The 6561-nt window shown below is 37.4% G+C and overlaps 1 pseudogene across 1 annotated transcript; it reads right to left on the bottom strand.

The window, feature by feature from the left end:
- Nucleotides 1-702: 702 nt before the first annotated feature.
- Nucleotides 703-2827, bottom strand: LOC104601754 (mitogen-activated protein kinase kinase kinase 20 pseudogene; annotated as a pseudogene). Its single transcript, XR_016079819.1, has one exon. The product of XR_016079819.1 is annotated as a mitogen-activated protein kinase kinase kinase 20 pseudogene (transcript).
- Between the last annotated feature and the right edge of the window lie 3734 nt (nucleotides 2828-6561).

Below are 6561 nucleotides of genomic sequence, written 5' to 3'. Positions count from 1 at the left end.
TGCGAATCCGAATTCGAAACCCGATAGCACCCCGATCCAATCCAAGACTGGTGAGGTGTTAGATCATAGATGATTTCACAAACGCAGTCAGGGAATTTTCTTCTAGAATGTCTCTTAGCTATTGGTGTTGTATATCTTTTAGCAAATGAAAAAACATATTGTCTTGCAGTTAGTGCTTAGTCTCATCAATCAACTAATTTTGCTCTGGCCTATATGTGGGCTAACATCACACATGATGCATGGATCAAATGACAGACTTTAATGTTTGCTTATCACCTGATCATGATCATCTCTATATAATAATTCTCCTCTTTGCTTCTTCATTAATCCAAAATTCAACTTAACTTCAAAGAGACAAAGCTGAAGGTTTCAAGGTGATTTCTCCATTGAGGAATTAAATCATGCAGCAGCTGATTTTGTCGCCAACCAGACATCTCGCCATCTCGCAAGCTTCTTCCTGTGGACTTATTGTATCTGGAGAGTCGAGGGCGATTCCATCTTGTTCGGAGGACACAGAGCGCGCGCGCGCGCGCGCGCGTTGCTTGTCTTTGAGGATACTTCCGCTTCTTTTAATAGTATTTTATGTTATTTCTCTCTATAGAATTTATATACTTTTTGGTTTTGTCGCTTGCTTACTGAAATTTCTTTCCCCTTTCGTGCACCCAAAAACATCATTAAAAAAAAAAAGATTTAAAATTAAAATTAAAAACGAAAAGATAATCGAATTGGGTTAGATGATATTTCAGAATCAGATTGCTCGGGCCATCTGCCTTACAAGGCTCAAGACCACGTATTTCACGTGAATAACAACAACAGTTCAAAAGGTATTCTATCGGGTGCTCCTTCCATCCACGTATTTCCTCCCCTCATGTTTTAAAAAATCGAATCTCTATATTTATGTACAGGATCCGGATCTATCAATCAAAATCGTTGGTCCACATATTTACAAACTAATGCAATTTAAACAAATTTTACTGTCGGGGAATAGATCAGCACCGTTCGATCAAACAACACTCTGCTTGATTGATCCCTCCTCCCCTGTTCGGCTTCCGCCATTCCATTTTCACCGGGAAACAGAGGAGCTCTCTGCTTCCCTTACAGTGATCCAACTACCTGAGGTCGACCAGTTCGCCCCTTGCCCTGTCACCAGATGCCGAATTCGATTGACTAGGGAAGAAGTAATCGAATCGCGTCGGTCCAACTGTTCCTCTGAACGAGTAGAAAATAAGACCGATGATGACGATGACGCCCCGGAAGAGGTGCAGCTCTCCGAATTGGAAATTGACGATCGTGGGGAGCTGCTCCATTCGGGAAAATCGAAGGGGCTCCTCGGAGATGGGGATGGAACGTCGGGCTCGCACAATACAACAGCCTCATCAGCTACAAATGGATGATTCAATAGCATCTCCGCTGTCCATCTCTGTTCTGGATCTCTCACAAGACATTTACTTAAGAAATCCTTCCCTTCTGCCGACAATCCCCCTGGAATCTCGGGCAGTTCTTCGCCGAAACCAATGCGAAACAGTAGGGCGCTAACGTCGGTGTTAGCCCCACACTTCCACGCCGGCTTACCCATTACCATCTCCGACACGGCACAACCCAGAGCCCATATGTCGGCCGGCGCCTCGTGTTCATTGTGGGCGATGGATTCCGGCGACATGTAAAGCGGAGTACCTCTTAATCCAAACGCCCCACCTTCCGTTCTCCTGATCTCTTGTCCTGGTGCTGCCTTCTTCGCCAGCCCAAAATCGGCGACCTTAATCTCGTTGCTTCCATCTGGAGAAGAACAGAGGAGGATGTTTTGCAGCTTAATATCACAATGGACATACCCATTCGCATGGATGAAACGAAGACCTCGGAGAATTGATCTCGTATAACGTCGAACATCAGATTCCAATAGCGAACCGCCAGATTTCTTGAGCAGGTCAGCTAAAGTACCTCCAGAAGCGTACTCGAGGAAAATATTGTAAATTTGCTTCCCATTCTCAACGGTGAGATCATCGCCAAAACAAGGAAGAATTTGTGGACAGCCTCGGAGATGGGTCAGGATCTCTTTCTCGACCTGAAGCGAAGAAGACTCGGAAAGCACAGCGGATTTCACTACCATCAATTGAGGGACCTGAACCAGCTGCAGACTGTTATCACTTGTGGGTATCGCCAAATTAACGGTGGCAAAGCTTCCCCTGCCGACGGGCTTCCCTCTCGTCCACTCCATAGATCTAGATATCTATCTTGATGGATTCGGCCCTATCGTTGTTGGCGGTGGCGTCTGAGGTTTGCTTGCCTCGAGAGCGAGCGAGCTCGGTGTTGTTATCTCTCGGCTTTCGCACTTGCTCCTGGTCTCTAGTGGTATCAAGTACCAACCTCGCAACGATTTCTCTGACGTCTTCGTGTGATTTATATATATGTCCAATAAATAGGGGGATTGATTCATCATTCGTTTCCTTCTTTTTCTGGATTAATTTTGGTGCTGTTTTGAGATTTGACGCACGTGGGAGTAAAGGATAATTCCACTCCGGTGAGCAGGACCGCAGCCTCAGGCTCTCTCAGGTCTCAGCCTCATAGTCGAGCGAGCCTCCTCTTTGAAGTTTGAATTACCACACAATTTCAACACGTGATTGATGCAAACGAAAATTTTGGAAGGTTTGGGCGGAGGCGGAGGCGCAGGTGGGATATAATATATATATATATATATATATATATATATATATATGCGCATAAAGTCCGGATTGCCACTGGGTTTGACCCTAAATTTACTAAAATGCCAAGCTTACGAGCTTAGCGTAAGTGTACAGTACTATAAATCTGTAACCAAGTAATTACAACATGAAACATGTCTCCTGGAGTCTCTCCTGACTTGTGAGTTTTGACCTTTGGGAGTTTCCATTCAACTTATTAGTGGGACAGATCCGATAATTAGGTGATTTAAGTATTAATATCGACTGAAGCATCCATTCTGACCATTTTTATTTATTGTAAACGATGATATCTATATCTTTTGTGGTGTTCCACCAATTCCTTTGTTATTACTGTTGTATTTATCTAATGAACTCATCAAACCCACTACTTGTGCCGACTGCCGACGGATGACAGGTGTCGGTGATGTATATTTTGCGGAACAAGTGGGACTAAAGTGGAAACACATTTAATATTCGATCGATCCGACAACCAAAGTGAACAACTAGGATAGATCTAGTTTCCCCAACTCGGCCACATAATCAATCCATCCACACGTAACAATATAATTCTTTTGTCAACGAAACTACGGTAAATCATAAATGTGTTAGGTGGTCGAAGGGGGTTCCAGAATATATATATATATATATATATATATATATATATATATATATATATATATATATTGATAAACGCTAGATATTAAATTGGTATATTTTACAAATTTAGGTATTAAATTAATACCTTTTTAAAGTATTAATCTATAATTTTCCCTTTAGATAAAGGGTAATTTCGAGCTAAATTATGTGGATCCAGGGCATACGGACATCGAAGCCCAAACCCAAACCCGAAAAAGGAGTATGTATATATAATAGCAGTAGTGTTGGTTGGAACGAAGAGAAGACAACGAGCGAATCAGAAAAGGATCAAATTGTAGATATATTTTTTTCCCCACATGCATCTCAACACTCATAAAAAAATTGCGCATGAAAATGGAATTAGGAAGCTGGAAGAAGGGTGGTTCAGGTTCATGTTGTTACTTGAAGCCAAAGTCACCAAAATTACGGTGTTTTGGCATTTGCATTGGCAATTGACTTGATGATCCACGAGGAAGATAATTATGTAACGTCCACGTCATTGGCCAAGGAGATGATTCCTTTCCAATCGTAGACAGAGAGAGTACTACGACATATATAAACACATGTTTGTTGGTGCAAGTAACTTCACGTTTTCCATCTACCTTATAAACAAAATTTATTCCGCAATTTATGTGCGAGTAAATGATGTAAATAAGATCCAATATCCGTCAAACATGGTTGGGGTCTGGTGCTCACAACCCTAATCTTGTTAATAGATTTTTTATATCCTACAATTTGAATCTCTTATATTTACTAGGAATCCGTGTACAAGATTTTTTTACCAAATTATAAATTAGAGTTAATGGGCTTTTAAAAAGTCCTAGCTACTTATAAACACTTTACCACAAAATTTCATCACAGGTATTTCCTATAACCCTTCATCACACTAATAATTTAATTTGGGCTATCTTAATGGCCAAGATATTCATTTCTTAAATGTCTATGATCATACCATTTATAAACCAATCAAACCCCACCAAATGATTCAAAAAACCAATACCTCTCTCTAGAAACCCCTTTGACACACCTAATTTTTGTTCAATTCGTTGTCGAAACCCCCAATTTATCGTGAACACCTGATTAGACAGTTCCAATCCTTCTGAAGTACCAAAAAATCCCCAAACACCATCATCAGACCTAGAACCTCCTAAAATATCTACCCCTGAAATTTTAACCCAACATTCCCCTCTGTTTATTCTTTTATGAAATCAAGATTCCCTTTTGAACCTTCTTGTTAGCCTAAAGCATCCACAACCCAAATCTCTTTGATCCTAACACCTCAGGATCAATTAGACCATAAAATTGAATCCTAGACACACCAAAAATATCTACCCATAAATTTTTAACCTAAAATTCCCCCATTTACCCTATCATTAAACAAATTTTTCTATTTTGGATGCTCCCGTTAATCCAAACTTTCATGATTTTGGACCTCCAAAATCAATCAGATGTTTCCATAAGATCCTAGACACCCTAAAAACTCTACCCACAAAAATTCATCCCAAAATACATTTGTTTTCCCCTCCATTACACTAAGATTCCATTTTAAAGCTTTGCATTGATCGGATCAAGTCCTTTCTGAATCTATCTGATGTTGGCACAATTGGGCCAATTTGACCCTACCAGTCAACCCATAATGCTCTAAAACACCACCCTGCCAAATTTCAACAAAAAATTGCCTCATTTTCCCTTCATCATACCAAGATTTTGTTCGAAAGTAAATAAATTAACCGAATCACTACCCCTCTAGATCTGCCATATTCGAGGCTATTTAGGAAAATGTAACCATACCAATCGATTAAAAATGCCTAAAAATCCCATCGTGTAAAATTTTAGTAAAAAATGCCCTTTGTTTGCCCTCCTCCATATAAAAAGGTTTCATTTTGGCCAATCTCAATGGCTTGTACATGCAAAACCATTGTATATACTCAAATCCACCTCCACCATTAATTTTTTTTAACCCAAAATACCCACAATTAGATTTGAATTTTGTTTTGGCCTCCTTAGACCCAAATTGACTAAAATATCCCCCCCCCCCCCCGAGCATACCAAAATACTTAAATTAAATAAATAAATAAATATCATAGTTAACTATGGAATTTTTTAATGATACTTTTGTTATTAATTACCGTATTTATTTAATTAGTAAACAGTATTTATGAAAATACTATTAACTAATTAACAGTATTTTGATATAATTAATTAGTAATTCATTAATTAACAATATTTTTATTCATTATGGTATTTATTTAATTATTTAATAATATTATAAGAATTTTTTGTAATGGTATTTTTATTAACTAAGGTCTTTAATTAAATAAATCAAATAATTAAAGAAATATCATAAAGTAATGTTAATTAATATTGATAAATTAATTAAATTAATAACTCATTATGAGAGAGGGAGAAGGGAGTGATGATCGAGGTGGCTTCCTGAGGGAGCAAGAAAGGCTAAAATGAAGAGTGTCTAAGAGTTTTGGTTAGGGAAAGGGAGAAAGTTTTATTATATAGTTATTAAAATTTTTACATGATATTTTTTAATTTTTAATTTTTATTATTTGAATAATATTTAAATTGAATAATTCATAAAATTATAATTTATATTGTTAGTACACAATTTTGTTATGAATTTCATAAAAGTAGAAATTATTAATAATATGAATATTATTAAATCTTTGATATTTTTTATGTTTTTAATAAATAATTTTTAATTTATTACATAATTTTATTATAATATTTAAATAATTCTTAAATTTTTTAATTCAAACTTTCGTCTGATAGATATAGATGAAAAGTGGGGGAGATGATAAATAGGAATTAAAGAAAATTTAGGAGATAAGGAATTATAGATAATTTAGGAGAAAGTGGGAGATAGTGATGCCATTTGGCTAGATTAGATTAGATTAGATTTTGGTTGAGAGAGATTTTAGGAATAGTTTTAGGAAGCAATATCCACAAGGATAAACATAGAGGAAAGAGGGGTGGGCCAAGCATGATGAGGTGTCATTATGAAAGAGGGAGAAGGGAGTGATGAGGTGGCTTCATGAGGGAGAAAAGAAGGTTAAAATGAAAGCACCTGAAAATTCTCGATTGGGGCAATGGAGAAAGCTTAGACCATGACATGGCATCATTCAACTTTATTATATACTAGTCAAAACACGTGCGATGCATGGGAATTTTTAACCAAATTGAACATTAGAGTTAATGGGCTTTTAAAGAGCCCTAGATATTTATAAACACCTTACCA

The sequence above is a fragment of the Nelumbo nucifera genome, chromosome 1 (genome assembly GCF_055504915.1).
Source record: "Nelumbo nucifera cultivar China Antique chromosome 1, China Antique-T2T, whole genome shotgun sequence".
NCBI lineage: Eukaryota > Viridiplantae > Streptophyta > Magnoliopsida > Proteales > Nelumbonaceae > Nelumbo > Nelumbo nucifera.
This window is presented reverse-complemented; position numbering and strand designations above follow the sequence as displayed.